Here is a 12,500-nt window from a genome sequence, read left to right on the forward strand (position 1 = left end):
TGTCAGGAACCCATTAAATCAATTCTGACCTGTTGCTTCTGTATCTGCCTGGTGCTCTACAAGGTGGGTAAATCCTGGCTTAGCAGTGAATGCCTCTAGACTTGCCTAACACACATTGGATTTGTAGAGCCTAGGTTGGGGATAGTTGCTGTGACAGCATTGCCTCTTCCACTGAGGTGTTAGTTCAAGCCTCACTGAGGATATTTATGACCAGTTTTCCCTCTTATTCTTGTTACTCATGGCAAATACCTAGTACTGGAGCCTCTGTGTCCTGGTAGAGTTTCATCATATTGACATGATGGAAGTTGTGCTTTTACCTTCTGCCTAGCAACTCCGCCACATAATTGATTTTGCTTACTTTTCATACTCCTGCCAAATAGGAACAATTGTCTTTTGTCTGACTATATATTCTGTGGCCCTCACTATAGAATCCTAACTGATTTTGCTTTGCACTCTGTCCCTGCTGTCTTATCAGTTTCTCCTTCACAGTCAGTCACCCCATTTGTTCCCCAATACTGGGATGAGGGTCATCTGGGAAGAGTCTTCATTCAGGAAGCCATCAGGGGTGGTTAGTTTTTCATATTTTTTTCCATTGTCCCTCATGCATGCACCCAGTGAGGTCTAGGGTGTCACTCTTCTTATGTGCATTATGAAAACGTTGAGGCTTGAGTGTTCATTTAAATAGTTTATTGTATACAAACACATCAGGATGGATGGCAAGAACTTTAAACTTAAATTAACTGACTACATACCTGCATGCTCTCACTTTGGCTGTCCACTCAAAATGGCACTCTGGCTTGCATGTGCTTGGTACTTATATGTGCTGACTCGCTGGAAAGCTTCTTAAAGGTATATCACACACACACTGATCTACATCCTCCATCTTTGCTGAACTGTTTCATATAAACAATGACATTTGAATAGGCATGCAAATATACAGACACTAATAAAGAAAAACAACAGAATAAAGAAAAACAACAGTCATGTCCAGGTTGCCGTGTATCTGGAACTAGGTTTTGAGATGCGACCTGATCTCATAACATAATAGTTATTGAAAAATTATATTGAGCTGCTTACTGCTTACTTGCTTGCTGTGATGGATTTGAAGTCTTCTTAAGACGCACAGTCTTGCTGTGCTGTTTACTGCTGAATCAGAGACACATAGCTTTGCATGACTCCATCTGTAGTCTGTTTAAAGCACCAAGCCTTTCAAATTGCACACTGATAAAGAAATATATTTTGCAGCTATAAGCACAGTTGCAGATAACTTATTTTATAACAAACCACACGTAGTCTGTCAGATTTGTAGCATATATTTACAAAGTTTTCCTTCATTACAGATATGAATGATGACTTCTACAAAATACCTCTCTCTGTCCTTCTCTCACATAACTGAATTACTACAATAGCTATATACAGAGCTAGTCACGCACACAAGAGATTGTTATTTCCTCTTGATATATTTTTCTGGCCTTCTATGGGAAGTCACATAATGTCTGTTTTTAGACTTTTCTATTGTCCTTTGTGATTTAAGCACTTTTGCTGATGTGAGGATGCCATTCTGAAATTAAACATCTGTATAAGCTGTTCCTACTGGAAAAACATCACGTCTTGCTGAATTTATAAAAAAGGATATCTGTTAATTGATATTTGTTCTACAAACATGAGAAAATCATGTAATGCTTGTTTTCCAGTATTGCTTTGTTAGGCATTTTCTGATGCTGTGAAGAGAAGCCTGTCTGTTATACATATAGTATGAATGCACATTGTAAACTCTATACATATATTCAAGCAAACTTTTTCTTTCAGCATATTTACAACAGAATTAATTTCAGCCGTATATTCATAATATCTAACAATTCCCTCTGTTTTTAAACATATTCAAAACATTCTATATAAAAAACACATTAAGAAACAAAACCTTTAGTCTTTTTTGATACAAGTCAAAATGCAATTTTACATAATACAATGAAAACCTGTATTACTACCAAACCTGAATGTATTTAACAACTTTTTCTTTTGCAGACCATTCTGTGAAAATATTTCATCAGTTATGAGCTGTGTCTGTTTTAATTTTACTTGATTAATTTATTCTTTTGCAATCACAGAATTTAATTTATGACTTAGGACTGTTCCATTAACTCTTTGCAACTGTTGAATTAACTATAAGAGACAATAACTATGTGCTACTGCAAGCATTTATACACTGCTGAAAATATACAGTTTTAATGTAATTTTAACCATCACATTGTGATCATGTCTCTGAACTGCTCAATAACATCTTGGTAAAATACTGAACTGGGCTTAGATAACATTTGAAAGCAATTATTTTACTGGGGTAAAACCAGTGATGTTACAACTTGACAAATTACTTTTGAACGTATTACAATGTATTCTGATCAGTATGTATTTACACAGACTATTTGCTGTTCATGCATTTCAATCTAGTAGGTACCCTAGACCCATTGTTTTCTTTAAATATGTTTTTTCACACATTCATTACTAGACATTAATCTCATTTGTACTGAAATTTTCTACATTTGTACATACAAAGACTGTAAAGTACATTTAGTCTAATCTTACAAATTTAATAACATTAATATTGAGCAAAATCTTGGAAAATATTCATGTCTCTTTAGAAATATCTAGTGGAACTGGCACCAAATGCATATGTCATGTTATTTTAAACTACATACTCAGCAATTAAAAATATTCATGCATTTTTATACCATTGTTTTGTCAAAAACATATTGAAATAGTGACCATTCTTGCTATTAGAAACATTTATGCATTTTGCATATCTTTATTCTCTCTTGTATAGCTTTAATAAAGCAATTTTAAATCATCTCTTGTTTTTTAAACCATCTCTTGTATAGCTTTACAATTTAGCAGGTTGTAAATACAATTTAATTCTAAACAATACAATAATAACCATTATGATAGCTATTAACAACTTGTAAAATATCTTATCCTGTCAGGTTTAATTCAGTTTACCAGTATTTCTAATACACTAATACCTGTTTTTTCCTCCCCTAAAAGAGTATTGTCAAGAAGGAATGAGATATTATTTTCTGCAGCTTTATTTCAGACCCTTGCTGTTTATTTTTTCTGTAGCTTTATTTCAGACCCTTGTTTATTTTTTCTGTAGCTTTATTTCAGACACTTGTGCAGTACTGCTTATACAGTCAGTGTAAAACTGAGAAAGTACCCCTCCCCTTGTAGTACTGCAGCACTATTTACCTGCTTTATGCTGTGAGAGTAGAATGTATGTCAGCCTAACACTATGGTTATACATTTATTTTATTAAATTATGGACTTTTGTCTGATCTGATTTGATAATTTTTTATAAAGCTTTTGCTGTTCACTACCACTAGTAGGCATTTACACCCTCCTGCACAATTGTTTTGAACTGTATGTATACTATAGCCCATTTGCTGGCTGTACTTGATGCAACTGCATTTTTTTTTTTTCTTTTAACATTTACTTGCAAACAGATTATCAGTGACATCTATGCACAATTGTGACATTTTATTACAATTACCAAATAGTGTTGCATGTAAACATTTTAACAATTATGTTTTAATAACAATGATGCTTTAGAAAAACTCAAACTACTTGTCTGGCAATCAGTCTTGTTTTTTATCTTATCTTTTTAACATTTTTTGTAACTATTCATCTAGTCTAGGAAGGTCTGAGCTCACATTTCATACTCTGTAAACTATAGTTAATTCTTTTAATGTGATTTGCATAACTATGCATTTATACTACATTATGGATTTCAGTATTTTTTTTATTTATTTATCTATTTAACTGTCCTGCCATTAATTTTACAAAAACTGTTTGACAAATACCATCTGTGAATTTCATTTTAAAATTTAGAACGTTAACTGTTTGGTGTTACTATACAATTATAATAGATATTAGCTTAATTAACATATGTTTATGTTTATATTTGCTGATGTCTGCCTTTTGCTTTTGTGTATTGTAAACAAATGTACTCTAGATGAAAAGAACATACATGCATGTCTGTCTTGTATCTGTATATCTTTATACAAGCATGTCAGTCTTGTGACTTTAAATCTTTATTCTTATTAACTATTTTCATTTAATTTTTATACACTAGAACCATTTTGTTTACCTTTTGACTGTGCTAAGAATGGCAGTCATATGCTTTAATTTACTGTAGTACTGATAAATGTCTTGCTTTAACTGAATGAAAGTAAAACATTTGAGAATGATTTGTCCAGACATCAGATCTTACCATCCTACCATGTATGTTTAACCATTTTCAAAACATAAACATATTATAAAATATATTTCTTTTGCACAGATTAACTGTGTATGCAGGAAGTTCCCAGTCTCTGTCAGTTCAGCTAATTTATTTCCTTTATCCTGCAACTGCTGTTGAATTTCCTGTAATGTTGTATGGTCTTTCTGACATTCTTTAGTAAGCTGTTCTGCTGAATTTGAAACTCCTATGCCCTTTTGAAAAGATGTGTGTATAACTTGTCTAAGCTTCCTGAACTCATTGTGTCTGTCTTTTTTAGAAGTTTACTACATTCCTTTGTAACAAAATGTACTAGGGGTTCTATCAGTAACTGATTTGACTCACATGTGGTGTCAGGACATAACTGTTCAACATCAGAATGTAATGGAAACACTTTACCCTTAGTTAATTCTTTATCATGAACAGATCTGTCTTTACAGTCTATTTTTTAGCAATATGATGCAATACTTTTTTATGGCATAATACACAAAATGCAGTTTTTGTTGAAGCACACGATAAACATTTGTCATATTCCACATGGTTTTCTTTGAGATACCAGTCAAATATTGTAATACATTTGCATAATGCCTTACTATCAACCTGCCCTAGTAAGGTTTTACATTTACTAATGTGCTGTGTATACCAACATAGCAATTTACTAAAGTTTGGTTTACTCCTGCATGAATTATAAATAATATCCATACTGTCTAAGAATATACAAACTGTCTAAGAATATACAAACTGTCTAAGAATATACAAACTATGTAAGAATATACAAACTGTCTTAAGAATATACAAACTGTTTAACATCCGCCACGATAAATATGTGACACAGAAAAAAGTCGTACCAGTTAGCAAGAAAACAGGTGACCAGGCTGCTGTTGCTGATGGCTAGAAATTTTTCAGAGTCACTTGAGAAGCTGGTGAAGCACAACAGGCAGTGGACTGCTGTACAAGTGGACATTCACCTTTTCTTGGAGAATTTATTGCACTGCGACTTTCTTGAACTAGTCTCACTCTGGATTTTAGACGTCTAAAAAACTTTACTACTGCAAGCTGCATAAACTGGAATACTTCTCTTTAGGATTTACACATACGTACAAATGTTAGTTACTGCAATTTGACTGAAGTGACCCTCTGCAGGACTTAGCATCACTCCAACTGTGTTTGAATGCAGATTGTAGGTTCAAATGCAGGCTAGCTTTTGAAAAATTATATGAAGCTTACTTGCTTCTTGCTGCTGCTTGCTGTGAGATTTGAAGTCTTTGGCTGGATTCTGCTAAAATTCAAAGTCTGGTTATATTTGCATCCACAGTCTGTTGCATACAGAAACTTGCAGAATATGCACTGATGAGAGAATATACTTTGTAGCATCAACTTTAGAGAGCAGTAACAAATAACTTTTTATAATAAACCAAACGGACCAACGTTGCAGCTTAAAAGTACTGTTCCAACTTTACTTCTCATATAGAACAGACGATGTGAGAGATCTAACATTTACCTCAGGACAAATGAGTCCCTACCATACCTCTAACATAACTAGATTCATACAGCTCTTCATATACACTTTTAGTCATGCATAAACATCTGCATTTCCTCTTGATATTCTATTTTGGAGAATTGCTCATCCTGTAGAAACAATACTAAGCTTCCTTGTTTAACAATGTCTTGTAAGAGACCAGCTTTTCTGACAGTGTGAACATCCTGTATTCTATTTGGATCTTTGTACAAAAACATCTGTTCTTTTGCCAATGCTGATAACAGTGTCCTGTTGTCCATGCAGAAAAACATGTTTTTGAGGAAACGCATTGTTCTGACAGTGTGAACATCCTGTATTCTATTTGGATCTTTGTATAAGAACATCTGTTCTTGTGCCAATGCTGATAAACATGTCCTGTTTTCCATGCAGAAAAACATATTTTTGAGGAAACACATTGCCACAGTGTCATTGTCCATTCTGTAAAAGCAGATTTTGCATTTTTGCTCTTGCATACGTCCTGTTTTTAAGTCTGTAAGGGAAAAATGTCCTTTCAGCAGGTTCCTTATTTTCCAAGCCATGGTCATTTAGTATGATTGCTGATCACATATTACTAAACTCTGTTTCTGCATTTAAGCAAGCTTTTTCTTTCAGCATATTTACAACAGAATTAATTGCAGCCTTATATTCATAATATCTAACAGTTATAATTCTGTTTAGCAATAGAGACTGTCACTAGGGAGTGCGCTGCTTGAGGAGCCTCAGGATTTTCTCAGGAATAGGATTGCTAATGGAATGTCCTCTGGAACAGGAACATTGGACAAGTCACACTGAGGACTAGAGTATCTGTCACAGGCAAGATGCTGTAACACTGGTTCAGACACTGGTAACAAATGTTTATGATTTTGTCTGAATTCCATTCCTTGTGATTCCACAATATACCATCTCTGCTCTTTACGGCTTTGTTGTTCTTAGCACATGGAACCAATAAAATTACTGCAGGTTGGTAGTGTGGTTCTGGTTTCTGTCAACATAAGTTTCTAGGCAGGTGAACCAAGATGTTTATCATGAGGAATGTTTGAGATTTAACAGTTTGAGAAAAACATTGGTACTGTCACATCTTGAGTTCACTAACAGCTATTTTGCACTTTGAACTACATGTTCAGCCAAGCTATTTGACTGAGGGTATTCAGGACTACTTGTAATATTAACAAAGTCCCACTCTTCTGCAAATCTCTTGAACTGCTGACTAGGTAAACTGTGCACCACTGTCAAAAATAACTGTGGACTACCATGGACAGAAAAATGTCGCTTCAACTTGGTAATGACAGTACTGGAAGTTAGGTTGGGAAGTAGGTCAATCTTGAACCAATTTGAATAAGAGTCTACAAACACCAAATAATGTTGACCATGCCACTCAAAGATATCTGCGGCTACTGTCGACCAAGGTAGTACTTTCTCAATATCTCTTGACATAGAAGGTCCGAATACTAGACCTCTTGCCCTTCTTTTGATAGAATTGGTTTCTGGGTGGCAATGATGCAAAATCTTGATGTACTCTTGTTGCAAGGATTTTGGAACAATCACTTTAGGACCTTTCTTGAATATACCATTGTCTGACAGAATCTAATCTCTGTATGGAAAACAAGATTGCACTTCCACTGGTTGGTAAACAAGATTGCTTTGAAGGCCATCCTTGACTGATAAAGTGGTTAAGCTTCTGGAGAATTTGATCTGAAGCTGTGCAAGTTCTGAGCTCATCAAGATGTGTAGAAGAAAAATTTCTCACTTCATATCTTCAAAATCAAGTTGCTCATTGTTATGCCATTCTGTGGGTTTCATGGGCAATTTGGATAAAGTATCAGCAAGATAAAAAAGTTTGCCTTTTGTGTAGACAATACTGAAATTGTATTTTTGCAATTTGAGCATCATGCATTTCAGTCTAGCTGGAGCTGTATGCATAGGCTTTCTCAAAGTAGTAACTTGAGGTTGGTGGTCAGTTTCAATCTGGATAGGTCGACCGTAAATATAATCATGAAACTTCGAACATGCAAACATAATTTTCAAAAGCTCCTCCTTAATCTGGGCATATTGCATTTTGGTCTGGGTAAAAATTCTCGAAGCATAGGCTACTGGTCTATCTTCTTGAAGAATTACTGCACCTAGACCAAATGTAGAAGCATCACAACTGGTTTGTGAACATCATAGTAGCAGAGAGTTGGTGGGTTGGCAATTTTCTGTTTCAGGACATCAAATACTCTTTGGTGCTATTCTGACCATGACTATAAATTGCATCTTTGCGTGTCAGCTCTCTGAGCAGTGCTGAAAGTTGTCGTAAATCTGGAATGAACTTGCCTAGGAAGTTGACCATGTCGAGAAAAATGTTGTAGGGCTTGGACATTGTCCAGAGCTAGCATCTCAAGAATTGCTGTTTGCTTTGAAGGATCTGGTTGAAAGCCTGAACTGGTAAACAATGACCAACACAAGTAACTTCTCATGGCTTGAATTGCACTTGAGGATTCAGCTTAAGATTAACTTTGTGTGCTTTTTCCCGAACTTTCTTGAGATTTCTGGCATGTTTGACTTCCATTGCCTCCTACTGAATATCATCTACTATGAATACCATCTACTATAATAGCACAGATATAGCCAGAAAATTTGCTCCATCACACTCTGAAAGACTTCACTGACAGAATTTATTCCAAATGGAATTCTTAGAAATCTGTATCTTCCAAATGGCATACCGAATGTGATTAACAATGAAGATTTTCGGTCAAGCAAAATTTGCAAAAATGAACTCTCTGCATCTAAGACAGAAAAATCAGTGGTGTTTGGCATGACGGCAGCAACTTCTTTGACTGTGTGCATTAGATGATGAGGCCTTTTTTAATGCTTTGTTCCGATCTCTTGGATCAGTACATATTCTAATATCATCTGAGCTTTCTTATGAACTACTACCACAGAGGAAACCTATTCAGTAGGTTCTTCTATTGGACAAATTACTCCTAGCTGCACAATTCTGTCTAGCTCAGCTTTAACTCTCTTTTGCATAGCTACTGGAACTTTCCATGCTGGTCTGATAACTGAACTGACCTCTGGGTCTAACTTCTTAAGAGTATACCACTGGTAATTTGCCTAGGTTGTCTGCAAAAATATCAACATACTCAGAAAAAATAGTTTGGAGGAAAATGTAAGTTGTCATGCAGGCTTACATGGTGAATCTCTTAAGTAAAGTCAGTCCCATTCTCAAACTGTCTCTGAGGCCTAATAATGACTGCATGTGTGTTTTTACTATGAAAAATTGCAAGTCATAGCTGTTCCCAGCAGAGTAACATGAAAGCACTACTGAGCCTTCGGTTTGAATCTCTTCACACCATAAGCAACAAGCTTTGCATATTTTCTCAAATCAAGTTGTTCTGCAGCTTTTACCCTAGCAAATGTTTCCACTGACATAAATTGCACTTTCAGCCAGTATCTACTTTGAGCTCTATGGGGCTCCCATTAAACCAAACAGTACAAAAGATCTCATTCTTTACCCACAAATCTACTGCATTAACTGTTTTACCAAGCACAGACATACCATCAACATAAAAAGTAGGGTCACAGTTTCCTAATTGATTAACTTGCCTCTTGGAATGCCCCCTTTTAATAAAGGAATGTGCCTTATTTGATTTCCAAAACCTTTTGAAATGATTCCACTTATTGCGATAATGACGCTGCTGACCAAAACTAAGCACTTTTCTCTTTTGGGTTTCTGATTTCCACCACAATTACAACAGTTGACCATAAAGCTAGGAGGGGGCACATGGTTTGACTTTGCTGACTCACCCTTGTGCTTCATTGAGCATGCTCTGGAATTTGCTGGAAAGACTCTGGATTTCACAGGGACTGTTACAGGACCTGCAGTAGCTGCCTTGTGCTTGGGCCTGTTTCTTTTAACCACGTGCTTCATACTATCAACATGAGCTTTGTCACTGTCCCTTTGCTGTTCTCATTTGTAATTATATTTGTTTGCTTTTCTGTAAGCTTGTGTATCTCACAAATCTCAATGTCCTTATTTAAAGTTAAATCCCTGTATCGAAGCAAAATCTTCCTCACTGTGTCATTATTAATAGCACACACAAGCCTGTCTTTTATTAACTTGTCTCTCAAATCACCAATCTGCATGTTTTAGCCTCATTTCTTAAGTCAGTTTTATATATATGCTGCAAAAGTTTTGCCAGGTTTTAGATCCCTTGTGTAAAATAAGTGCCATTCCATTGTAATAGTCATTGGGGGTTGCAGATATCTCTAAATTTACATTTTAAGCACTCTGGGGGGGTCTTCACTTGTTTCATCCAGTACCATGATATGGCAGTCTTCCCCCTCCCCTGCAACACAGCAGGTGCATACACAAATGAATGCTCTCTTTCAATGGCCTCTGAACCAGCTAAAGTAAGCAGAATGGATGCTTTTGTATGCCTGTCTTTTTCAGAAAAAGCAGCCTGTATGAAAATATCATATTCCTGCTCACACACTCCAATTTTCTGCACTATTGTTATCAAACACAAGCAGTGCAGGTCTGCAAAACCCTTCTACCATGCGCACAGATTATAGTAAAACAGACTGCAAAATGGCCCTTGTAATTACGTTTGGACATTCACACACACCAGATACTTGTAATAATAATCAAATGCACAGTAAGCTCTTTGAAATACTGTACTCTGTGAAATATGCTTTGAAATAACTGTACTTTATGAAGTATTCTTTGAAATAACTGTACTCTGAAATAACTGCAGTGTAGTACTGCACACACTTGCAAACTTCGGGTATTTTGAACAGCTTTAGTTAATGTGAAAAAGTAGTACATAGCAAAAAAATATGGTTGCTTTCCCTTTTATGTGCACTTTATGAGACTCTGATATTGTTTGAAACATTTTCATAATTATTTTGAATATTTTTATCTATGTTGCAGTTTTGGACTTTTCTAGTTTAATAAGAAATTCATTTTGAGCATTCTGAATGCTTTGTTTTATATTTATAGCAAAAGAAATCATTTAAGCAAGTTTTAGTACCTGGAATTTGTTTCTGACCTGTTTTGTGAGTCGTTTGAGCAGTAGGGATGATCCACTCCTGTATATATTCCTCCAACTTTAACTGGTTGCCTCGTGGCTGTAGCTCTGGAACCCATTCTGATACCATGTCTCTCTTCTTATGTACATTAAGAAGATGTTGAGGCTTGGGTGTTCATTTAAGTAGTTTGTTGTATACAAACACATCAGGATGGATAACGGAAACATTGAACTTAAATGAGCTATCTAATTAACTGACTGACTACATACTTGCATGCTCTCACTCCGACTGCTCACTCAGAATAGCATTATTGCTTGTATATGCTCAGTACTTGTATACATGTACTGAATCTCTGGAAAGCTTCTTAAAGGTATATCACACACCCTGATCTACATAGAGGAGGGGCATGCAATGGCATGACAGTGGAGGATACATCACTTCCAAAAGGGGCGTTCCTTCCAGGCATCACTACCCCACCCCCTGAGGCATAAGCAGTGCGCTTCCTGGTCTTGGACAGTAAGTTAGCACTGCCCAAAGTGCTCCCAAATATATATATATATATATATATAACCTTTTCCTTCCTCCCTGGGAAAGGCAAGTAGGCCACACTCCTTCACTCCTCCCTCTCCCTAGCTAGTTTATCCAGTGCCAGAGCCACTAATCAAACCCCCAATTGCCTAGGCCACAGTTGGAAATCTTTACCCTTGCTATGGAGCCATGCTGAGTCGTACCACATTTTTCTGCTCCTGCTTCTGCTGTGCCTCTGCCAAGGTGCTCTCAAAGCTTAGTCCCCAAATTCAAGATTGCTTTGTAATAATCCCACTCAGTCATGAATTAAATCAGTGCAATATCCCACCCTCTGACCATACAATAACTCAGCAAATTAAAAAAGGTGGGATCTTGGGGTACCATTCCATACACAAAAATGATATGGGAAGATATTTGCCTCATATGTGCTTGAACTGGTCTGTAATTTTTCTTAGCATAGTTTTGAGAGTGGACTTTTAACCTCTCCAAAACTGTTTTGGATGGCAGTTTGTAATTTTCAACTGCTTTACCAAAAGCCATCACAAATGACCATTCAAACCAAAGATGGTGTAAAAGAGCATTTATTATTTCAATATAAAAAAAAAGAAGTAGAACAGACATTGTGTTTTAGTTTAGGTTGCAAAAGTATCACTAAATTCATGAATATAAAATTCATGTCTGACTTTATTAAATTTATGATATTAGAAAACAAATGGTTAAACATAAAGCTCTTAAGTCCTTTACACAAAGCCCTATATAATCTGTCCAAATAACTTCTAGATATTTGTATGTGGTCTGTTGTCTTACATATAACATAGTTTTGGACAGAACAGCTTCTTAAACAGAATTGAAGGAGAGAATATTTACTTTGGTGGTGGTAAATGAACTGGGCCTTCATACACTCTCAAGCCTAAACCCAGAGCACAAGAGGTAGGGTAAATGAAGAAAAAAGTGACACAATAAACATGTAGATCACACACACAATCACAAACCAGCCTGTATCACTTAAAAAGGATCCACAAAACTAGATTTATTCTTTTTTGAAAAAAAAAAGTATATGCATAGTTCATTTCCCATGTACTTAAGTTCATAGGTAAGTATTAGGGTAGCTGATCCTGTGGACAGTTTTAAGCCTAGACAGTTTTTCTTTGTGTTGAAATTCATCTATAAACCAGG

At 35.8% G+C, this 12,500-nt stretch overlaps 1 protein-coding gene across 2 annotated transcripts in view; it reads left to right on the forward strand.

Moving 5' to 3' along the window:
• Nucleotides 1–12,500, forward strand: part of HAL (histidine ammonia-lyase) — a 407,836-nt gene that overhangs the window by 213,847 nt on the left and 181,489 nt on the right. The window lies entirely within an intron of this gene.

Source organism: Protopterus annectens, chromosome 11.part0 (genome assembly GCF_019279795.1).
Source record: "Protopterus annectens isolate FY-2018-M chromosome 11.part0, PAN1.0, whole genome shotgun sequence".
Lineage (NCBI taxonomy): Eukaryota > Metazoa > Chordata > Ceratodontiformes > Protopteridae > Protopterus > Protopterus annectens.